Genomic DNA, 25,831 nt, shown 5'->3' with positions numbered 1-25,831 from the left:
TATAAATAAGATTTAGTTTCATTGATGAGCTGCAAAGCAAACAGCAATTCTATCACTGTAAACATTTGAAATGAGATACTCTTGAGTAATAAGCCCTCTTGCTAGACAGTAACCTGCTGAGCTGACTTACTCTCTAAGTGTCTCTGATACGTAATTACTGTATCTGTCACAGGTTTGGGATTCTCCCACTCAGAATCGGCTTTGTCCACCTCTCCATTACAGTGCAGGTAGCCAGCAGTCATTCCAGTGTCCTTACACTCTCCACTGATTACCTCTGTACTACACAATGGCAGTTACCTTTTGTAGAGTAGGTGAAGTCCTCATTCACGCTCCAAGAACGAGTGGCCAATTTTCAGAGCGCTGCAACTCAAGAAAATGTATAAAACTGTGCCTTAATCCCAGAAGTTATAATCCACCTCAAGGGGCACTTTGATTTCTGCAAAGTACCAGCAGCACCAAACCTTCTCCTCACATCGTTTCCAAACCACAGAAGGCTGAGGATTGTGCTCCCTCCTATACCAGATGACGCAGTTAACAAGCTGCTGATTTCTCACTCGGTTGTGTCTTGTACCAAATATAATTACACGATGAGTAAAGTGTAACCTGTTTCAGCCCCTGATTATGATAAATTTAGACTAGGTTCAAAAGCCTGTCATTACCCATATGAAGTCTTCTGGTGATTACAGTTCTTTAGCATTAACTTTCAGCTAATACAGTCCCACTATTATTTCTAGTCTTTCCGTTACCAGCGATTACTCACATTTACTGATTATGTTCAGTGGCCCATGTGTGCAACTTCCACAGCAGACAGACAGAAAATCTTTACATCATTTGAAAACGTGGCATGCCTGTTTTCTATGATTCTTTACTGGCAGTGGAAACAAGTCATAAATTTGAACCTGGCACCTGAAGACCTGAGCTCTGGGCTAATGAATTAAAAAAAAAAAAAAAAAAAAAAAAAAGAAGGCGCCACATTTTTTATCTTGTAAATATCTAGATGGAGCCAGATACCTAGTGTGTGTATTTCTTCCTGGAAGCACTCTTAACAGGTCTTTTCAACCTTTCTTTGTCTTCCTGGGTGCCCTTGGATATAACTTAATTAATCATAGGCTAAAACTTTCCAGTAAATTACAAACAGTAGTTACAAATGGAATTTTCTCTTGTTCATAGCAAGTAAGCTCCTGTTATAAATAGCTGCCCTTACTCGAAATCTTCATAAATGTTTATTATAACACTCCCTGTTTTCAGTACCAGCTTGATATTTTCTTTTCAGGTCTTTATTGTTAATGTAATTCTGAAATCTTTAGTTTCCTGCTTTCATCGTGATTTCTTTACTCTTTTAACCTATTTGTAGCCAAGCTGGTATATTGAGAAATAAAAGTAAGAATAATGTCAGTGGTTTCCCAAGTAAAATGACCCAAGGGCACACTTTAGGACAATGTGCACTACAAGGAGAAAGAGTTGAGCTGATGTTAACTTATATGAACTTTTAATTTGAGGGCAATTTTAGAAGTGAATCATAATCTTCAAGGTAAAGAAGTGCGTTAGTTTCCTAACTAAGCTGACTTAACCTTAACAGTAAAATGACATTAATTACCTGACATAGCAGTTATAATTACATTTCAAATGCTACCAAATCTGAGGAATATTTATTTTCCAAAGGTGATGCTTTGACAGAGTATATATATTCAAAAAAATGAAGAACAGGGATAAAAAGAAATCTAAAATGTCTTCTGCTCTATGTCTCAATTTCAAAGAGAATTTTTAATATGTCTGTAATTTAATTTCTTTGACAAGTTTTTGCTTTGTTTTAGTTTGAGGTTTTGTCTTCTGTTTGGTTTATTGAAAACTGAACTGTAATCACACAAAATGTAGCAAAGAGATGCAAGGCTGACTGAACTTGTTCACACCACGGGAAGCAAAGAGCAGAGTGCATGCTATAATAGTCCAGTCCTACTTTTAGCAAGATTAAATGGCTAGTGAACTTCAGAAGGGAGCACACAAATAGATTGCAAGCATCATGCTTTAATACTTTTATGCTACAAAGAACCCTAATTGTTCATGCTGGGATAGGAAGTCAGAAATTGAAAAAAAAAAATCATGACAATAATTGCCCTCAATATAATTATTAAACTTCAGCCAAAGCTGTCCAATGTTCTGTCACATCACAGTCCTCCAACATTTGATTATGTACAGCTGTTGCATCTAATCTGAGGCTGAATTACCTCCAGAAGAACTTTTTGTTCTTTTTTTGTCTCAATAGTGTTTGCATCTCTAAGCTCTTTCTATCTCCATTTGTCTTCTACCAAAGTTACTTGGCTTAAATGGACAAATTTACAGATGAAGTCAGTTATGTCAGTATTCATATGTACCCAAGAATTCACTGAATCTCTTTAATTTTTTTCTTTTTTAGGTATTCAAGTACATATTGTATTTTTGCTTGCAGGTTGCATATTTTTAAGAAAAACTGAGTAGAAAAAATGCAAGGGATCAGTGAAATGTTTTGAAGACTCTGCATATCAGAATATGGTCAGGTTTGAGTGGGTATCACACAGAGTACATACACACTGAAATTCCTGAACTGCACAATCAGGCTCTAAAATAAATACCCCAAATGCAAACAAGAGTGGCTCCAATGGTCTGAGAGTTAGCAGAGATTTTAAAACGCTTCCAGAACCCTACATAAATAAGCAGGCAGCAAGACTTCCTTACATTTGCTGTAGCTCTGCAACAGTCCTTACTAAGCTCATTTACAACTAGCTCAGATGCATCTGCATGATCTGCAAGTACTACTCAAATTTGAAATATATTGCTGAGTATTTTGTGTAGCCCTCTCTGTGAGATGGCTTCACATTAATCTGTGTGTTTACTGTTGATTATGGGCTTAGTAGGTGTAAATAAAAGTATTAGTTTCCAGACATGTCAAAAGAAAGTCCTTCTATTTAGGCATGTAATTGTCCATGTCACATTATATTCACCCCAGCTAAAGAGAGGGTCTTGCTTCACTGTCAGTGTGTAGATCTGACAAATGGTCAGGCCACAAATAGATGTATATAGTATTTTTAAAGCTAGGCACATGGGCAGAAATGACAGCAGCAGATTGGAAACAGCTCTCTCTTGTCGATATCAATTTTGCTTTTCTGAACTCTCATCCAATTTGCAAGTAATTAAAATGTAATGCTTTTTAACATGATTAGGCAAAAATCTTAATCATAATGACTTACATGTCTGATAGACTGAATAAATGCCACCTTACACAAGTTTCTTCTGGTAACTATTCTTAATGGAACAAGTTGTTTAGGAATGGGGTTCTGCAGACTCTGGACACAAGGGTTTCAACAAGTGGCTTTCAGAGTTGATTAAAGCAGCAGAGCCATCTTATGTCACTTTAATGAAGTGTGCAGTACTACCAAGCTGTACTTAGTGTTCAGAAGACATATAGAGTTTCTAAGCTTTCTTTGTAGCCAATGTTTTTTTCCATTTTTTTTCTTTTTCTCTTTCTCTTTTTCTTTTTTTTAAGGGAAATCGTTGCAGTACTTTTTAAACTTAAAATACCCTGAGGGTGGCATTGGACCTTGATCAAATGTATGCTTGATGATAATGAGATAAAATTTGTTTAATTAGTAGGGTATTAGTGGTACAAGATCATATATATTTGGATTTGACAATAATAAAAATGGATTTGCAAAAAGGAAAAGATTTCTAAGCTCTAGCCAAAAGTACTGAAACATTTCCAGACAAACTGGAGTATGAAGGAGACAGCACAATATGATAGAAATAAGAAATTAATGGATTAAAAATTAAAACTTGTGACCTTTGTCTTTGGGTGTTCAATTTGCTGGTGTCATCAAGAGAAAGCTGCTAAGACTCTTAGTTGTCATTTGTTGATGGTACTGAATTTATATTGACATTAATTAAATCCGTGCTCAAAGGGTTCAGCTTGGAGACTTAAGATGGCTAGAGAGAGGTGCTGAAGAGATGCACTAACATGCCTACAGATATTAAAAAAATCTAATAAGTGATTAATTCATACACCCTCCTTTGCTCAGGATTAAAATGGTCACTAGACCTGTTTCCCAGAAGAAAATTTCTCCCTGTCAAATTGTAGTCTACATGATTTGTGATGGATAGGAAAGAAAGAAGTGTGCATTTTCCAGTAGCTGGGGGGCACTTACCTGGATAATCTGCATTTTAAGAAGTTCTCTACTGTTGTAGAGACAAGGAATAGTATGTCTGTAATGTCACACTTTTCTTTTAGCACATGCATAATTTTTAAATTTCTGCCATAAGGTCTTAAGCCTGTTCAAAAACACTGTGTGCCATACTGTGTGGTATATGGGATCAGGGGCTGTGGCTTATTCTGGAAAAAATCATCTTTACCCAACTGGCCAAAACTGACTGATGGACCCCTTGCATCTGCATATTTCTGTGCAGGAGCACATGTCTGTAATGAAGCCCCAGATGCAAATTCCCCTAAGCTTTTAGATTCACCGATCCATTTTTACTTTGAGTAAACATTAGCAGAGGCAGGCTAATATTTCTCTATGCAAACAACCCAACTCTCTTTCTTCTCTTTTATGCTGGCAACTCTCCACTTTCAGGGGGGAAAAAAAAAAGCAAACAACAAACATGTAGTTTTCTAGGTGCTTTTTGATTCCTACTAAACATTAAGCGAATATTGTCATTGAAATATTGATTGTAACTATCAATACTGATTTTCCTCAGCCATTTTATCGAGCCACTAAATATGGTTACATATTCTGTAAGTTTTCTGACCTTTCATTTTTGCTACAATTAATAAATTTGTGTCATTAGAAAGCTTCATCCCTTCCCCAGGTCATCTATGAACACATTGAGCAGCACAATCTCCAGCATAATTCTCTGCAGGACTTTGTAAAAACTGATTGTTTTTTTTACCTAAATGTCATTTCAGGTACTTTCATTTGCTGATAAATCCATGCCATGGCTTTATCTTGTATGCTATGGCAGCTTAATTTGAGAAGCTCTTTATTAAAGATAGTAATAAAACCATTTTGGTTATCCAGTCATAAACTTTTCCTATTAGCAATGTATTTGAAAATTTGTATTTGTTCTTCGGAGTATCACTACCCCCACAAGGGTGCTTACTTATTCCCACTGTATTGTATGTCCATGCTTCTGCTGTTTCTCTCTCCTTTAGCATTCCTACCAATATACCTGAAATTATTTGCTGTATTTATAAAATCTGCTGAATTTATAAAATTCTGGATTCCTACTTTGTAAACATTGTATCGTATTTACTGTCTTCCATTCTTTCCACGCTGAAGCAGATTTAAGCAATGCAATGTATTTAAGACTTGAAGACCATTTTGAAAAGAATGCTTCTCATTTAGTGAGAATATCTGAAAAATTAAATGGGTCCAAATTCTTGACTGACAGATTTCACCCATAATGTGCGACTGACCTAATTTGATGTGAATAGCCAGTCCACCAGGGAAAAAAAAAAAAATCAACACTTCAGTAAGCATAGAGGTCACTGCAAATCACATAGTTTGCCTGGGAATGCAACCGAGTGCCCAGCTGGGCTTTACAGCTCCAATTTACTACTGCCACAGTGACAGTGTAGTGATCAGTATTCATTCTAACTAGGTTGAGGCTCTAATTAAACAGTAGACACATCATGGAGCAGAATTTTGCCTGCCTACTGTTAAGGACATTTCTGTCCTTTCATTTTATCAGTCCAGTATGAGCTTTCCTTCAAGGTAAACTGAGGAGACTTTAAGTGTAAACACAGCAGTCCTAAGTTAGTGGTAGAATACCAGAGGCCATGATGAACATATCTCAGACAAAAGATTTTTCCTCATTCTGTAGGATTCCATTCTAGGTGTGATCGCTATATAAATAGCTTCAAGTTAATTGTAACTCCTAATCTGATAACCTGTAAGCAATAAAGCATAGCACTTTTTACTATATGCCGTTTTTTATTTTGAATTTTAAGTATATCTGATATGCTAACAAAATAATAAATGTGACAACCTCAAAATACCAGTTTAGAGTCACTTAGTAGAAGACTTCATTTCTGTGGGGTTTGCAAAAAATAATTTGAATGCAGAAGTTGAATAATAGCCATGGGTAGTGGAAAAACCGTGGTGGCATGCTGAAGGTCAGGCACTGTGCAATGGGAAGACAACGGTTTACCAGATTAGCCAGGAGCATTTTGGTGGGAAATATTGTTTTCATTAAAAAAGTCAAAAATTTAATGAAAAAAATGTACTTTCTATCTGATCCTGGCCTTAGCCATGAATCCATACCATTTGCCTTACTGGAAAAAAAAAAGAGCATTTTTACCTCTGTACTATTTTCAGCATAAAATAACTTAATTTAATGAAAGCAGATTCCACCTGAGTTATTTTCATTTAAGAGATCTTGTTTGTCTCAGAGTATTTAAAATTAGCATGTTAAAATTATTCTGTGTAGGGTTTCAAATATTCACATTCACATCAAATTGGAAGTTAAATATGTAACAGGAAACTTTAAATTACTACTATTGATGCCTGGCTATATTAATATCAAAATTTATAATGCTATAAAAAGTTTATGCCATTGTAATTGATAAGGCTATTAATGCTATGTAGTATTAGCACTTGCAATTATATCACTATAAAACTAATTTATAGTTATGGAAGCAGTCTCTGGCATTTGGCTTGAGATGTAAATATATTTTTTAAATCCATAAAGTATTTTTGAATACAATTCTGCATTTCTAAAAAAAAAATAATTTGCATCGAAAATTGAAGATTTTCTCAATCTGCCCTTCGCAATTTTTCTACTTATTTACCTGTATCCTCATGGAATTAGTTTCTCCATGCTCTAAAATAACTGCAGAGAAGCATATCAAAAATAATTAAGAACCATTACAACAACCAGCAAGAATTACGTTTTTCATACACTTCTCTGTATCCTCCTTCACTGCTGTAGCTGGGTAATAGTGCCCAGGGTAGATATGTTGTTGAAGTAAGAAATGCAGTAGTAATTTCCAAAAAGGGACCATACTTATATTTATTCTTATTTTGGAGATGCTTCACAGATTTTCTTAGCAAAGTGAGATTTCATCATGATACAATGCTAACACCCATTGATGCTACTGATGAACCTGTTATTCCTGATTAGATTCTGTGTCAGGAACTGGTCTCAAAAATAATCTTAGATTTGATGCTTCTTTTAGGTCTTGTCACAAATCAAAATATATTTTGTGCTTTAAAAAGTCACTTGGAAGTTTCCTTCAACATCTCTGAAAAAGCTATGTAAAATTATGATACAATTAGAAAAACAAAAGCCATTTTTGTGCTTACTGCATGAGTAGATGATCATTCCATACCTCCTGTTATAAATCCTAAATTCTGGTTTTAACAGCTTCCGTTCTGTTTGGAAATGCAGTGTTGGTTATACTGAGTATCACTGGAGACCATATTCCTTGTAGGCTGCTGCACTCATATGTCCAAGATTGGGAGTCAAATATGGTTTGAATTGCCTCTAAGCGATGGATTACCCTGAATATATGTAATTCTACATACTGAAACACGCCTTTTGCCTAGCAAAGTTAACAAGTGAATGACGGACTTCATTCTGCCAATGACAAAGATAAAATAAAGTTTTCATTTTATGAATATACAGACAAATTTCATAATTTTAAAGTGAAAGATAATCTGTTGTCTTCAGTTTTGCCTTTTGAAATCTGATGCTCTCCCCAGCAGGTGGCATAGCCATAACCAAGTAGCACACATGCTCTGTGTCAGGCCTCCCTGACAACTGCGGGATGTGCATAGGAAGGGCTCTCAGCAGTTGTCTGAGTCCTTTCTGTGCACCTTTGGGCTGACAGGGAATTCCTAGGGGAAAAAAAAAAAAAAGATAAAAAAGAAAAAGCAAAAAAAAAGTTCTAAGCTCTTTGGCATACCCTATGCTTTTTATCCCAGCTGATAAATTACTTCTTAGCTCCAGGAAGCCTTGGTATCTATTCCTTGGGTCTGTGGCTTACTGACCCTTATTTCCTAACACATGGGTTCCAGCAAGCATGGGAGGTACAAATCCTTTTTTGTTGGTTGACAGTAGCAATATGCGGCTTGCCAAGGCTTTTTACCACATTAGGAAGATATTTTAAAACTAGGGTACAACTCAGCTTTCTAGTCTATTAGTTTATATTTTTATAGACTTTTTCTCACTACCATGAGGAAAAATATTTTCTCCATAGGAGGACATAAAACTGTATTTCTGTGAAATCCAGTTGCATGTAAATGAGAAAACAGCTCCTCAGGAACTGTGTCCTTTCATTTGGTTAAGCAGGTGTGGAAGTTTTCCAAAAATGTTTTTGAGGCACTGATGTAAATTCAGAAGAAAAGGAAAACAATTTCTCTTTTTAGGGGGGGGCGGGGGACGGAAATCTGCTTGGATGTTCTTATTATTACCAAAATGTAGCTATGCTTTCTCTGCTTAGAAGTGCGTAAAGGCTGCAAGGAGTTTGTTCCTGTGCCAGGAAGAGCAGAGGAAAGCTGTGGTTTGGGCAGGCCCACTGAGGCTAATAGAGGTGGCATGTCTGCTACTGCTGACAGCAGTGCTAATGGTCCCTGTTTGGGCAGAGGCCCAGCAAGGTTCCCAGACAGCCCTTCTCATGTGTAAGAACAACAATGGAAGAGTGTCTGCAGCTCTTGTCTGAAGAATCACTTGTGTGCTGCAGTCTTGTGCTGTGTGATCTCTTCCTGAACAGCCTACAATCAGCTGTGCAACCTCTCTGTCTAGCGATGGCAAGTGGGCAGTCTGCCAATAGTTTATGAACTTGTGGTACAAAGTGAATTATCCCCTTTTCTGTGACTTTGCAACCAAGATCACTTTAGTCAAAAGGCAATGGTATTCAGCATAATGCAGAAAATTTGTCCCACCATGTTCAGCCTGGATTTCCCAGTTCAAAATTGTGTCCTGAAGAGCACAACTGGTTTAGATGAAGCAGATTTAGGACAATAAGTATCAGTACATGTATTGCTTTATCTACGTATCACTTTCCTGTCATTCCTCTACATAGGGATGATTTAACCTTGCCATCTTCTGTTCTCTTGAGGAGAAAATTACAGTCCATTTCTCCTTTGATCTGTCAGCTTGGAGCAGCTGGCAACTTGTCAGCACCCCTTCTGCAGACGGACGTTTTACTGCTGAGAGTAATATCCCTGCAATCTGTACGTACTCAGCCCTGACAAAACAACTACGTAATCACCAGCCAAGGAGTTGCTTTTCTCACTGTTGTTGCTTTTGAGCATTTTTGTGGATCCATACTTCACCTGATTCCCATTATTGCAGGTTCTCCTAAACAATCCTCTATGGTGTAAAGAAACAAGTCCTTGAAGGTGAACAGCAATAGTCTTATAAGCAGTAAAGCTTCTGTTTCCTAGCATTCAACAATGCCTGCTTAAGCATGTGCTTAAATTCAAGCTATGTTCTCTTTGTAGCTCGTGGAAGCCATGTGTGCACTCTTGGAGGATCGAGATCATCTGCAGTGTATTAAGAAATAGCTGTTATTGGTAGACATGTTGCAAACAAAGATCATGAAAAACAACGAGGCATCTCATGCTACGTAGCTAAGAATGTGGAAGTGTTAATAGAACGAGAATGTACACATGCTGCATGCAAATCTTAATGAAATTGGTGATTTAAAATCACAACACTTTCTTTTTTAATGCAGATTTCCAAGTCTCATTAACTTCAAACAAGAGGATTCATATTCTATTTAACTAGACTTCACATTGAGCCACTTTTCATTTACAGTGTATTCCTAAAGGTAGAAGCAGCAGGGAGATGAAATGGCTTCATTTACTGGAATTACAGCCTCTTTCATATAAAACATTAATCATTTTATATATGACAACCTTATGCTTAATGTTGCTAGCACACTCCTCATAAAACATTATTTTGTGAATGCATAGACTCTCCTACTGAGCACGTAAGAGCTTCAGTGGATGTGCTAATCCAGTTTGAGTATATGTGGTATTTAATCTTAATTATGATGCTGAAGTCTATACAATGTTAATTATTCATTTTGCATGTTCCTTGCACTTTATTGTAATTCATAATTTCCATAATCAAAATGTAGCTTTTAATTATACCTATAAAATTTGGATCAAACCTGCCTGGTAAGCATAAGCAAACTTTTTTGTTTTGCTTAGATTTTACCATAAGATGGCAAAGGGAAATTTGCTGAATTGATGAGAAAGGAGTGTTGAATGAAAGCCATGGACCCAGGTGAGCAGAATCTGCCCCGGCCCTCAGCACAGTCCCCCGTGGCTGCTCCAAACAGCGAGGGCTCTTCTGTTCAAGTTTGCTAACTCCGAATTCTCCAGTTTTGAGAGCATAGGGTGATTTTTAATCTGGCATTCTTGCCTCCTTTATCATTGGTTACAGAATGTGGTAAGCTTCTGCAGGTGTTGCAGTGCATATTCCTTTGAAAAGTTCTCAAACAGGATAAGACAACTGCCATAGTATAGAGGAAAAATACTAAGCAGAACAAAGAGAAGGTGTTAGGGTTTCAACATCCTTAATGAACTGTATTAAAAGAGATGAAAAAAATCAGCAGAAAAATAGAAGTAGGAAATGGGTAGTGAGAGTAATTCTGACCAGATTAGGAGTAGAAAGTGTCTATTTTTTTAAGTATAGCAGGAAACAAAGTAACAGTTTTAAACTGCCACTGCTTTTTATATAGAACAGGCTTTAAATAAGAACTAAGTGTCAGGTTACAAATGTTGGGAATGTTGAAGATGATTGTGTCATATCCCACTTGCAGCATTTACTTGAATATTTATATAACACAGCAGGATAACAAGTTCTACCCTGTCTGGGTTTTGTTTCCTTATCAGTGCATGTATTTTTAAGTGGCAAAGTATTCAAAAATGACTGAAGGGAGCATGGTAGCACAAACGTGTACATTAGCAAGCAAGCCAGAGATACATGCCCTCTTTTCCTTTTTATTCTTTCTTGAGTCCTGGAGGAATAAACTCAGGGTCCATATTATCATATAGCGAAGACTAAAACATGTATAGTTTCAGAAAGGAGACCTCTGTTTCTTGCAAACCGTTGCCATTCTGAATTTACAGCAAACTGTGGATGAAAGTTACTTGTGAAATGGCCAGGGAGAAAGTCACATCTCTTTAGCCTGAAAGATACATTGGCAAATATGAACTGCCACATGAGCTTTGATAGGAGCTGCAGGTGCAGCTCCTCATCTGTCTGGAATGTCATTGTTCAGTAGCTATACCTTCGGTCAGATGTGCTATGGCAGATCCCTGATGGCTCAAGGAATATATCCTTTTTCATTAATCATGTAGTCATGAAATGACCTTTAGGAGGGAAAATGAAAATTTGAATGGAAAAAAATTAATCTGTGTCTTAGGATCTACTTTCCTCACCCAGGATTTGATACTTAGGTTTTCTCTGATAGGACTACTTGTGTTCAAAATCCCTATATGAGCAAAATAACCTTGTTCATGAAGATGCCTGTTCTCCCCTCATCACATGGGAGCTGTGGAGCCAACCAACTCACATGTTGACATAGTGCCAGTGTTCAGGAATGAGCTGAAAGGGCAGCAGGAGAGGCTGAGCTTTAGAGAAGCACAGGAAAATGTTAGGCATACAGATTGTTAATCATGTTTTCATGATTAACAATTACAAGTGTCAGCCAGCCAGACTATCCCTCTTGCTGGGATTCAGTTTTCTGTGAGATCTGTGCTACAATACTTTAAAATTTGTTGGAACATTGTCACCTCAATATTGCTCATCAGTGAGAGATCGTTACCCAAGGTTCTTGGACCCGTTGTGACGTAAGGCTTGTATTTGCATCCCTTACAGCCATTTTATGTTGCAGTTTGAACCATTTGAGAGGTGAATCCTCACAAGATTTTGTACACACAGTTGTACTGTCTTGCAGAGATGATACATGAGTTCTTTGGTCAGTTGCATGGTGTTGTTTTGGTGTGGGGTTTTTTGTTTGGTTGGTTGGTTGGTTTCCCCCAAATACTTCTGGAAGAGGTAAGAAAGTGTAACCTGTTCAAGAGAGATATATGGCAGTTTGTGGCTGGAATGTGCAATTTTAAAATCTCTTTTTCAAATTTTACATAGTTAACATTTGTCTCATTATCAGAGTGAGAATATTTGGCACAGAGGACTCAGCATTCCGCTCAGTAATTGTGTTGGGGAGTCTCCTTTAGACCAGTTTGGTTCTTTGAACTGAACATCTGCCAGCACTGCTTCAGGCCCTCACCAGCACACCTTGTCTGCTTCAGTTTCCACACATTCTGCAATTTCTCTGGAGTGCAAACCAGAGCATGAAACCAGGGGTAGTTTAGATACTGTCCTCAAAAAAAAAAAACAAACCTCATTCAGACTAACGTGCTGGCATTAACTTTCACCAAATAAGAGAGACACATTAAATTTTTCCCAGTTGACCACATATGAGGGTGTTGAAAAGATTCAAAATGAGCTCTGAACTCCTGAGTTTGTCTTGTGCTCCAAGTCCAAGACCTTCCCCTTTGTTAACAAGGAATTAGAGTTAAAATTTGGCAGATATTTTATTGTCACAAAAGGAGAATATTTTCAAGAGAACAAACGTGGATGCTGTAAACCAAAGCAGCACTATTTCATTGTTGCATGAGAATGTTTCTTAAACTCTTATGAAAGGAGTCCACAATAGACATAACCTAATGGATTTTTATTCCCAAATGAAGGACAGGTACACTGACAATCGACAAGGGAAAGTCTCCCTGTGTCTTTGTTTGTAGCCAGGATTAACTTCAGATACTAGAAGGCAATTTCTACTGCCAGTTCCACACACCTGGAACTGTGAAACTCCATTGATATACAAGAATTCCGCTGCAGCATGACTGCTCTCAAACAGTTTGAGAAGCTAATTGTTTCTTAGAAAAGAGAGTTGAAACATTTGAAAATAAACTAGGAATCAGTTATATTTCCAGTATTTCCAGTCTTTTTTTCCTTTTTTTTGGTCAAGTACAGGTACTCTTTGTAAACAATTTAAAGAGATTTTACTTGTGTTGCCTTTTGCTCAGTAGGTATTAGCTTCTAACAATGACTTGAACTTCAATAAACTGATACACATGGCTTGTGCCATGTTGCTTCAAGAGATGAAAGCTTATGACTAAAATAAAAAAGAAGGATAGGATTTTAACTGCCAGCCAGAAGCAGAATTACAGTTATGTTAGAATGGTTCCTGGTTTGTTTTTCGTATTAAAAATAATGGTTTACTTTCATTTCCTCAGAACTGCTCCTTTTTCCCAGAACTTCCTCTACATTTTTCCCTTTTTTTCTTTTTTTTTTTTTTTTGGTAGGTTGGTTGTTGGTTTGGTTTTTGAGGGGTAGGTAGAGTTCATGAAAGATGTGCAAATCTGAAGACTGTTAATGCACTGCATCTTTTTTAAAACTTCTACGTGAATTACAAACCACTGCCAGCTGCTAAGTACCAAATGCAAAGCACGGCTCACTATGTCCTCTTCAGTACTGCTCACAAACCTGTTTTGTTAACATTTGTATGACCATTAAATTCAGTATTCTGTTCAAAATAGCTGTCACTGCCTAGTTGTGAAATACAGGTAAAACCAGAGGTGGTACAAAGCCATACTGGCATTTGATTAAGCAGAGGTAAAACCATAGACTCCTCTGCAGTTTTTACCCACTTAAATGAATGTCCAGATAAGTACTTATATATTTACTGGAACTAGTCTTGGTTTGTAAATGAGCCATATCTGCAGGACTTTGCTGTGTAATTGTCATGGCAATATCTCTTTTTGTATTTAGTTTGAGCTCTTTTTAGTGAATTTCGGTGTTAATAACCTTTTCACAATAATTCATAATTTCAGATAGTGACAGAAATTAAAAAATAAATTTGGTGTGTGCTTTTGGTTTTTGTTTGTTTGTTTTTTTTTTTTTTTTATTTAACTGGCATTTGGTTTGAACTAGCACTTTTCTGAGGCTGTTGTGTGTGATTGCCTGTGTGGAGTAAACTATGTAGTAGAAGGATGGTGAAACAGGCTATTAATACCATACTTCTAAAATTATAATCTTACTCAGTGTTTGTGGAGGCAGATGAACTAAATATTCAAGACAATTTCTCTGGAAAGAAAATGTGTCTTACTGTTACTACTACAAAACTTATTGATGGGGAAGAAATACAGTAGTTAACTGGAACAGGTGGTTGGCATCTTTTAAAAACAGTCCTGTCTCCACCCAAAAGGTTGTTGAATACAGCTGTGAAGGATTTGTTAATTGTGGGCATCCTCAAAGGAGACAGCTTTAGTGACTTTCCCAGGTGCATCGCATGAAGGATAAGTGTTTACAATAGTGTTGGGGGTGAGGTGCCTGCTGGTGGAAACACAAGCTTCTCGCTCTGTAGCAGTGACCTCCGCACGCGTGCAAGGTTCTGAACTTTTGTTTTTTAAATAGTCTTCACAGTAAGAGCCTTTTTGGTATCTGATGCAAACGTTCCACTGGAGCCTGGGGTGAGTGATTGATTTCAATGTTGTTACTGTGAGTCTGAAAGCAATGCTTTGTGCACTGTGGCTGTAACCTTGTTGAAGGAGAGAGTGGCTAAACAGTTTTCTGTGGCAGGCAAGAGTTCATTATGCAATGTCCATATCCTGGCTGTGTTTGAATGAGTAAGAAAAGGTAAATGGTGCTGGTTACCTGAGAACAGGCACTGATGAGCATATTCTGAGGTGTGATGTATGCATGTGCTGGTGAGGTACATATGTTGAGCTTCCAGATATGTACTAATGTTATAGAAGCTAGGATAGATTGGTCTATTGATAATTTACAGGCTTCTTTCCCCAGAGACACATTCAAACAACCCCCTCAACGTCTCCCTCTTTCCCCCTCAGCCCCCCCCAAAAAAGGCATTGTAAGTGAAAGGTAAGGAGTTGTGCTTTTATCAGAAACAAGAAATTATTCAATACCCAGAGTTTTTTAGGTATTTTTTTAAAAATTGGAAATCCTATTTTTTGTGATAAAGATATGCATACACAGGTGAAGATCTTTAATTTAACATGGAAATGAACTAAAAAGAAGATCATTTTATTCTCTCTGAATTTGCATTGCATAATTGCATTTTAATAAATTGTGTTTTACAGACCTAGTATGAATTTAAAACTAATAGCTGAAACCTCACCACATGATGTTCTTATTGTGTGTTCAAAGACTGTTACTTCCAAATTATATTATTGGTTTTGGTGATAAAAGGATAATGTAATAATATTTAATATATATTATTTAATACATAATGCAACATGTATTTAAATAAACGTACCCAAAGTACAACTCATTGATGCCCCATACTCATGTCTCAAAGGAATAAAGGACGAAACAAATAATGCCTATATATCTTTGAACAATCCAGGTCTTGCATATATCTTGGTTACTGCATGCCAGGTTAGTCCCCTGAACTCACAAAGTGAATAATGAAGTTAAAAAAGCTTCAGAAGTATGAAAAAGCAATAAAGTGTACTCTGGAAGAATTTCCATAAGGAAGACGATAGATCAGGCTGAGACTCTTTAATTTGCAGAACAGATGATTAAAAATCCATGATGTTCTGTCAAATGCTAAGCTATTAGAAAAGAGTAGGTAGAGCAATGGCTTGGAACCAACAAGAGGTTCTTTATCCAATGGATATAGGACCTGTAGGAATCATTGCCAGAGGATGTTGTACTTGCTGAACAACAACAGCATCACAGAAAACGTCTGGCAAAATGGAGTTGGTTTGTGCATTCTTGCATCCAGTGATGCTAATTGGACAAAAAGAATGATAAGATTCATTTGGCAGATGCTTATATTGAACATGTCTGATTAACTCTTGTATTAAAAGGCTTGTATGGGCTTTATTTTTAGACTCAGTGGCACATCTCTCTCTCTTTTATGAGATCTAAATTACCTTAGTTATTAGTGGATTTAGAAAAATGTAAAGTAAATTACAGAAATAATCTCATTACTAAGTATATCACAAACACAATAATAATATACAACAGGAACACAGGTCTTTTCCAATATCTTATCCTCAGGTAGCTTGACTAATAACCTAATTCCCTGGATACTTGGGACGTAAAGGGGGGAAGAAAAGGGGATCGAGTCACAAAGCCATAGTTTTAAGTCCATTATAAATAAGAAGGTTGCAGTTAACAATTCATGTGCTGAATAGATTTCTGACTGTGTTGGGGTTACATAGCTAGCTCTTCTATGATGTATAAGAACATCTGAAACAATTAAAATGGTAATAACAGGTACAAACTCTTATTTTTCTTTCCAGATGTTAGAAAAATAAACTTCTCAGCTTGTAGTAACTTCATATGTGGAGTTCAGCAGACACTTTGTGTTTAAGAATATTAATTATATAGGAAAAGCCAATTTAAAGAAATGAGTTCTGCAATTAAGAATGAGAGATCTGTATTTCATTCCATCCTAGTTTTTGAAGTTCTTTTTCTTGCAGTTGTATGCTTTCTTCTGTAAATTGCTTTGATACTTTTGGGATAAGATTCATGTCAGCCATTCAAAGCAAGAATCTCAGACTTCATGAAAGACAACTTGTCAGTTTGCCAGTGCCCTGAAATTTGGATTTGAATTACAGGATGCCTTCATGAACCAATTCACATTAATCATTGGAAAATAACTTCATGTACCGTGCATGCTTGAACAATTTATAAGCTAGATACATTCATAGCTATTTCATGTTTGGCACTTAGTTTAACAAAATGTTATGGGAAATGAGCAATGTCCGAAATATCACATTGATGGCTTGTTGATATGAAGCCAAATCTAAAAGCACAGGGATTTCTAGGGATGTTCTGAAGTTCAGTGTCCATGTCAGGCCTTTGAAGGACACTAATCTTGTGCCTTGGAGAATCTGCCCTTTAGAACACAATGAGGAACTTTGTCTTAAGAGTTTGCTAGGAAAGCAGGCTCAGAATCTTTTTGATTTTGAATGGTGAAAAGATGCACTGTCTTGAGACAAGCTTAAATACGTACACTAACAAGATATGAGAATTACAGCAAGGCCTGCTCCTTATGAAGAAATATCCTGACCTGAAGCAGTCAGGTTTTTTAGAAACAAGAGACTGCTTTGTAATTATTATATAAGCAAGCGTTTTGGTTTTTCTTTCCTGCATATGCTTTAGGGACGTTTATGATGTAAAGATTACACTTCTGTCCTTGCTCTATATTCTTACTGACAGTGATAGGACACTTTGTGGGCAGTTCTTAGGACAATGAATGAAGCTTAAGAGCAATACAGTAAACCCAAGAAGTTTTTTCCTCCCCTCTTCTTTAACAAAAAATGAGAGACCGATTACAGTGCGACCTCTTCTCAAACTGCAGGGATATCCTTTTGGTATGGTTAGTATTACTTCAGCCTTGAGCACCAGAAGAGAATTATGAAAAGCATTCATAACAGCACAGAGATGCATCTTCCCACACATATAAGTGTCATTCCATTATTTTAGGATATAGATATTGGTATATAATAGGTATTAATACTGAGAAAGTTAGGCATTTGAAATACATGAATCTGTGCAAACTGCAGTATTCTTCAAATACAATATGTATGACTTCTGAAATTTTCATAGTGGAAGGGATATTTTGGTTGTTTATCCAGATCTGGGTATTTTTGGGGGGGTGAGGTAGAAACATACCTACGTAAGGTAGTGTACTATTATTGAACTTCCCTCTACAGTTAGATTTGATTAGTCATGTACCTCAGCTTCTATCAGTCCTTACAGAGTAAGATATATATGCCATGCCAAATCCCAGCACACATGCCTATAACTAAAAAAGATAAACTCTAACCCCTGGAAGATAGCTTAGCAATCTAAATAACTTTAGGACAAACTTCTCAACTGCCATTCACTTAGACATGTCCTTAATTTTGGAGGTAATTTTATGTCTGGCCCACATACACAAAGTTGCTTACTGTGGCTATTGTAAATTATTTATGGGAGGAAAAACTCAATTATAGAGTTGAGAAGTTTGAGAGTGTTATTGCTGGAAAAGAGACATTATTAGTACATCATTTAGAAATGTCTCAGGTTTACAAGCTTTTTGCATTAGGTTGTTTTCTCTTTTAAAGCACTGGCTATTAAAAATTCGGACAGTTTATAAAAGGTAATCAATTGAAAGGCTGGTTACTGAATGAAGAATGTGTTTGAATTCTGTCTGCTGCTCTTCTGATGTCCTATTGTGTGGGCCCATTTTATATTAATTTCTAGGAACAGTCCTTTCAGTTTCAAAATTGAAACTTGAAAAATTGTGACAAAGTGTAGTCTTCAAATATGTTCTGAATATAATCCAGTTGGTGTCAAATTCATATTTATCTATGAACAGCAAACGTTCTGGAATTAAGTTTTCTTAATTGCTTTTCACCAAATATGTATATGGCTGTTTTAACTAATCTGTTGTCTATCACTAAACAGTACTTCTCTTTATTCAGGCTTTGCTAGTATACGTGAGCATGTATATACTTACTCTTTTGAAAGCCTTGAAAGGAAGGTGACATAGGGAAAAACAAAAGGATTACATTGTAACAGCACCAGACTGAAATTGTGAATTTTCTGCCCCCCAATTTCTTGTCCCACTTTTTCTGTACTAAGAAAATAAACATTTGCGTTGCTATTTAGTAAGTGCATCATTTGGCAGCTCAGTGTAAAGGAATGCTGTGAATTTGTTTCAAGAAAAATACTGATCTAAAAACATTTCATCAGTGGGCAGGTTCACTTGTTTAATGACTGACTCCTAAGTATACGTGAACTAAATGTTGCTGTATGGTGTAATTTTGCCCTGTAAACATCAGAATCTGAGACCTGGGTGCACTTTTCCCAGAAATGGTTTCCCAACATCTACTGTTGGGAATACAACATGTAAGTATTGATGAAACTTATCTGAAAATGTTAAAACCCTTTAGGCTGCTTTTGGCACCCTGGTCAACAGGCAAACATGTATGTGCATGGCTGGGTTGAATTGGAGGACCTGAGCTCAGGCAGCATTGAACTTCACAAGTATAGAGGTAGTAATCGCTGCATACTGGGTGAAGATAGTTCATGGATTTTACAGGCTCTCTGAGTATTTGTGGGCTCCTAGGAAAAAGAGTATACTGAAAATGCCAATATTGGGGGTGGGCGGGGGTGGGGGGTTAGAACAAACGTTACTATAGAAATGGGGCATGGTCTATGCATTAATTTGACTTGTTTATGCAAACAGGTAGGCAACAATAGCAAGCTATAATTTGCTTTCTTCGGGACACATGTTTAGAAGAGGTGCAATCACAGATTGAAGGTGGTAATGAGTCACATGTCTCTGCCACTGCTAATTAAGTTAAATTCAGTGCTGATAGTGTTTCACTGCAGCCTAGCCAGAACGACTCATATTGGTCAAGTTTATAAGTCATTACCTCATTCATTACTTGACTTGCAAATCATGATTTGCAGTTATACTATATCCCAGCAAAATCTGGAACTAATGTAAAGGATCAGGAAAAAGGCTCTCATCAGATCTGATTATATCCATAGTGTACAAATTATTTTTACCCACATTAAAAAAAATATAACGCTGTATAAGTCTAAAAAGTCTAAATGAGCCAGTCTGTACCTAAGCTCAGTAACAGATGTATTGCATATATGCCCACTACTATACTAGACCTACATCTGTTCAATGTCATTATTGTCTTGATAGACATCATGTGAAGCCACTTATGAGGTGAAGTAACTCACTAGAGTTGAGAGCTGAAGAAAAATCAAGGGTAGGATGCAAAACCAGAGCTTCATTCCAGCTTTGACTGCTTTTATACATCAGTGCTAAGAGCTCTAGAAGCCCAGAGTCTAATTAGGTCACAGTTCAGGTCATACAGGCTGTTTGATTACATGCAATGTTTGAAAAAGTGAGGCATGGGTTTTAGAGATGGTATCTTTTCTACTTAGAAAAAACAGCAGCTTCTTGCTATACAAGCCACTCTTCAAATTCTTTAGCAAAGAAATGATGATCTATGCCACACAAGTGGCAAGTCTGCAGTCTTAGGCTGGGGTCACCTGCTGTCACCTGTTTTTATTGCCTTCATCAGAGATCCCTGCTAGAATGAAATTTTCTCTACGAGGGAAAAAAGGAGACATTTTTATGCCTAAATACCTCATGAAACTTAAGATGCCACAGGGTATATCTGAATAGGGCTGTCAGATACCAAAGGGATTTAGCACAGTTTGGAGAAGCAGCCAGAGATCAGGCACATAAAAATGAGCTGTTTTGTGCACTTAGCTACATAAAATGATTAGTAGCCGAATCCTGAATATCTTCAAAAGAGTAATTTTTTCTGAAAGTAACCACAAAAATGCTAGAGGGTTCTCTGATAGTCTCTCTATGTAGTAGTTGCTGAGGAACAGTGAGATAGCTAATGTAGGGCACGCAAACACATGATACACTTAAATTCGCAGTGTAAATGTATACTATTACTTGAACAGCACTTTCTAACACTGGCAAAGAGCCATTATTGTGACAAAAATATATCTGACAGTTTCCTCTATTTAATTATAGATAATGCTGTAAATATGTTTTCCTATATCAAAGGGAACACATCACTTCTTTTGCTTTGTGGCATTATGAATGGCATTTAGTTTAAAGTTTTCTGTCTTGCACAGCATTCTCAAGCGATTTAATTTGTTCATTTTGCAGTGAGAGATGGTATCATGACAGAGGAAGTTGTGGACTTAAATGGCAATTTCTTTTTATATTGAGGCCTCAACAGGGATTTTGAAAGATAGTTCCAAAATATTCCGTTTTACATAAAACACCAACATTTGTAATCAACATGTTGAGTTAAATAGTATAATGGGGAGCAAAGTTCATTCACAGTATATTTTTTTTTATTCACATGATGCAAATGGAGAAATTATTGATGTTGTAAGCCTTGCCACAGAAGTGATTCTTTGCAGAACCATGACTAATTGCCTGTGGTTCTAACTAGCTTAGTATCATCAACCAATTCTTTTGCCCATTTTCATCCTTTCTTGATTTTTCTTCTGTAGTATGAGATATTCTTATGAAAACTATTCTCTTTTTCTAGTGCCAGTTTTCAAAAGCTGTTCTTGAAATCTTATTTGGAAAAAAAAGTGCATTTTGCTGCTGTTAAACATCAGGGTGGACAGGGAAGGTGATGTTTCTTTTGGTCACATTAAGTGAGAGCTTTTATTCTGGCTTCTGGTTTTCTCTAATCCAACTTTGTAGTCAGAAAGCAGCCACAGTCAAGGCAAATTTATGCATGAATGTCAATATTCTTCTAAGTTTACTGGTCTAGTTCCTGATATACCCTGTAAAACTCAGAGCTACAACATATATATAGGACACACTTTCAGTAAGTGTAAGGTCTTCTTTGGTGTGAAGAAGGATGAAAGAAATCAACCCTTCTCTTGATAGATCACTTCCTAAGATCTGAGAGGAATTTGTAACAGTAGCTAAGTACCTGAATGGTCCCCTTATATGCTTGTAAATATAAACATAGGTACCTCATAAACCCTGTTTGTTTGCTATTGAATACAATGCCTGTGATTACAGACTGAGGAAAAAGTTATGCCATGAACGAATCACTTCCATTTCATGCAGGAAAAAAAAATAATACATTGAAGGCTGGTGTGCTTAAAAATGTTATATATTAATTACTGTTCAGTAAAGCCTAAGGTTTCAAAAAGGCTCTGTTATTTGGTGGAGTTCTCAAATGCATGTTGGTTTTCTATGTATTTCAACATCCAACAGGAAGACAATTACCTCATGATTACACAGTGGTATTTATTTTTCTGTCTAAAAAGGAATTTTTAAGTGCGACAAAGCCTTGTATTAATTTATGACATAAATACTCTTAAATTTTATTAAATAGTACTTAAATGTACTATATTTAGAGCATAAATGTGCTTGTTTGTTTTCTGAAATCTTAAATAGCTGTGCTAATTGGTGGGAGGGGGATTTTTTTAAAAAATCACTTTTCTATTAAGATGTGCTGAATGAGTGTCTGTGTTCCCAAGCAACGCCCTTCCCCGGGTGTTTGCATTACTTTAGTCTGTTTCTAAGAGACAGTCATGCACATATTGATAGCGAGCACATGTATGACAAAATGTTTTCACTGCAAAATTTCCCATTAGATGTGACATGAAGCAGTGCTGTCTAATAACCACATAATACTTCTCCCTCAAGGTCCTTTGCAAAGAAGGTCCACCTGGAGGTGAACTGCTGTGTTGTTGTCTACAGTGTATTGCTTCTCTTTCTTTACTCTCCAGAGACTCCACTGTATGCAGCAATTTGTCCTTCTGCTTTTGCTTTCACCAGTAATGTATGTCCAGATTGCTCAGCAAAGCCTGCTCATATAGACCATTGCATCCCCTTAAAGTTCTACAGATTCTCATAGATTTACCTGTGCTGTGTTCAGTTGAAGAACAGTTCACCTGTGCAGCTAAGGTTATTAATGAACAGCACTCAATACTGCTGCAGTACACCTTGCTGTACTGTGCTTAAATTGAAATGAAGAAACTCTGAAAGGTGTCAGATTAGATGATTACATTTTTCATGAGTATTTTTGTACTAAGTAACCACTAAGAAAAGCTCACCACTGTTCTCATGTATATCTAAAGTCTCAAAAGTAGTCTTCATCATTTGATCAGTACAACACTGTAGTTTCTGTCTCCATGAGAAAATACACTCTACTTGAATGACATGATCCTTTAGAACATTAGCTTGCAATTCTTAAAGAATCAACTCATGAATTTCAAACATTGCAATACACAAGTATGTACAAAATGTCTGCAAATATAAGGTACAACTTTGTAATCATGCATTTCAGTAATGACATCTGTGTAGAGATGAAATCAGATGTCTGTTAGTCCCTGAAAATTGCAAGTTCACCATTCTGAATTTGAAAAATATGGGGTATGAGTGCAGCACGTTATTCATGTTCAGAGGGAGTGAATACTAGTTCAGGTTTACAATCAGAAAATCTGTTCTTCCATGGAGAATAGGAACCTTAACAAGAAAGTCAAGGTTTATATTGACTGCCACTGTGTTTGTTGTGGAAGTGGTGGTTTTAAAGTAGTCATACATCTTTACTGCTTGAATGGTATAGAAGAAATACTTCTGTAGTTGTAATCAAGAAACTCCTTAATCAGAAAAAACCCCAAACTACTAAACTTAGAAGAAAACATAAACAAGTCTAATTGAAAACAGACTTACCTTTTAAAGCAAAACCAAAGACATGTTAACAGAGATGCTGGCTATAGAGACCCATGAAAATAGTGCTTAGTATACCCCACCTCCCTCAAGCAATAAGAATTATCCTGAGAAAATAAAAGATATTTTGCCACGCTCTGATGTTTAAAGTATTCAGAGTAATTATTTTTGCTCTTTTTCTTGTGATAGGGTTGTCCATCCTATAAAGGGCAAATTGTAACAGTATTATACATTGCTAGAATACAAAAATAAATATGGACCACAAAACACAGTAATGATGGAGCTAGATTCGAGTAGCCTGGAGGTACAGATGGGCTTTACAGCTGATACAGTAGAGTAGTACAGGGTAATGGTAGTATAGTATAGGGCATCAATTAGCTGGCATCCTAGCTGTGCCATTAGCTGACCTCTCCTCCCACTTTCAGATGGGTGAGGCTTTTTGTTTTGTTTTTTCCTTAATCCTGAACACTAAAACATTTGCTGTTTGCAACTAAAGGAGAAGTTTCACAGTGCAGTATTGACTTCTCATGACCACAAGTAGGTTTGGACATCCTGTTACACTTAAAGCACAGGGTGTGACCACCAAGAGTTCAGGGGCTGCAGGCTCCTCTCTCGAGCTCTATCTGTACAAAACATTCCATATTTTTGCTGTCTATGATAATAGCTTTTGAGGGACAGTCTTCAGGAATGCATAATACCTTCTTTTTCTCCCTTAGATAGTGACCTTAATTTATAATTTATTTCTTTCATACTTTTGCTATTTAATTACAAATCTGACTTGTGGATATCATACTATAGAGCAAAATTTTAGTTACTTACATTGACAGTATTACGAAATAGCTTGACTGGAAGTGCATTCAAGGGATTTGATCTCATTTTCCTATGTGAAAATTAAAACCGTGATTATGTTGTGTTTTTTTGGTTTTGTTTTTCGGGGGGGGGGGGGTTGTTTGGTTGTTTTTTTATTTGTGAATTCCTACTGTAAAAGAAAACAAAACAGGCTGGGGAAAGAGGTTGAACCAATGCTTTGTTAATATTAGTTATTCACGCTTTACATTGGTATTTCTGTGTCAAGCCCTTGATTAAGTGTTAAGCTGGGAAGTGGCTGATTTAATTTCATACATAGGTGGTGGTTTTAAATTTGCCAAATCTAAACCTTGTAGCATGTGGTCCTCAGCTCCTGTGTGGACCTAATTGATATTTGACACTTGCTCATTGCAGACAGGGTTCCTGGATCCACCCAGCAGTGTGAAATACCAGCTGTTGTTAATTTACTGCCTTGTTACTAGTGAAGAACTTTGAGAGAGGAGGAGGAGAGGGGGGTGGAGATGGTTGTTTTTCTTTTATTTTAACCTGAGTACTATATTATTTGGCTTCCTAATAGTAGATAATGTATGATTATATTTCTTTGTTGTTTGTTTGATTTGAAGAGAACTTTTGGAGCAAAAAAAACCCACCATGCCCAATATTGAGTCAAATATTTACACATAAATACTTAGAGATATTTGAAGACTTTTTTTTTTAGGCCCAAATTTTATCTATAACATGAGAATTATGTATACCACTAAGGAAGAACTGAATAAGAAGACAGAATAGTAGTAATACAAATAGATGTATTTGCATATTCTGCTTCAAAACAATTTAGAAACATGGGAATATCAGCAACTGCTGTCGTTAGTGTCCTAGTTGATGCTTTTCTTTGACACAGTAGAACAGTGCTCTGCTCTCAAACTTGGAGAGCCAAAGAGCAGATAAAAATAGAGACTCAATTCACATCAGGAATCTGTATCTTGTGTTTATATGCAAGTATGAAATATTCACAAATGTTTCAAATCTACCGATGTGACTTAGCAATACAAAAATCTGGCTTTCAAAAGTAGATCATTTTCTTGAAGTTTTCCACTTTATGTAAGCCTAAACATAAGTATTATCACAGAATTGCATGTTCTTATCAGAGGAAGAAGAGCTGTAGCACAGTTTTACAGACTTGTCAGAAGAACCCCTTATGTTCATTTATTTTTCGTTTTATATGTGGTTCTAACTTGAACAGGATTTATCTTCTTGATTTAATTTCTGGAGAAAATGGGATATAAATAAAGGATCAGCTAAGGTAACTTCTGCAGTGTTACACTATTTTATGTCACTTACGATGGTTTCAGAATACACATTAAATATCTCCTTGATAAGAGCTTCTCTGCTATTAAAGGCAGAAGGGTTTCAGCTATCTCCTGTTGTTTTGCTGGGTTGAACATTCACTGCTTGAGGAAGAAAATGAATCTCTAGCTAGCTTCCTGCATTTAAAGTCTATTTTACTTACTTTTTTTTTTTTTTTTCCTCCCTTGTGTAATTCATTGATATAGTTTCTGGGTTGATTTTACAATCATCTTCTCCCACACATTTTTTCCTTTTTCATCCCTGATTGTTTCCCAGACCCACATTTATCTAATAAACTCTGAACATGATAATCTGCGTAGAACTCAAATGCTTCGTTTTGCAAGCTGAATTTCTTTTGCAGCTACATTAGGAACATGTTTGTTTATATCATTAACATAACAGTAAATAATTTCAGAAACT

This window comes from Indicator indicator, chromosome 18, assembly GCF_027791375.1.
Source record: "Indicator indicator isolate 239-I01 chromosome 18, UM_Iind_1.1, whole genome shotgun sequence".
NCBI classification, from domain to species: Eukaryota; Metazoa; Chordata; class Aves; order Piciformes; family Indicatoridae; genus Indicator; species Indicator indicator.
This window is presented reverse-complemented; position numbering follows the sequence as displayed.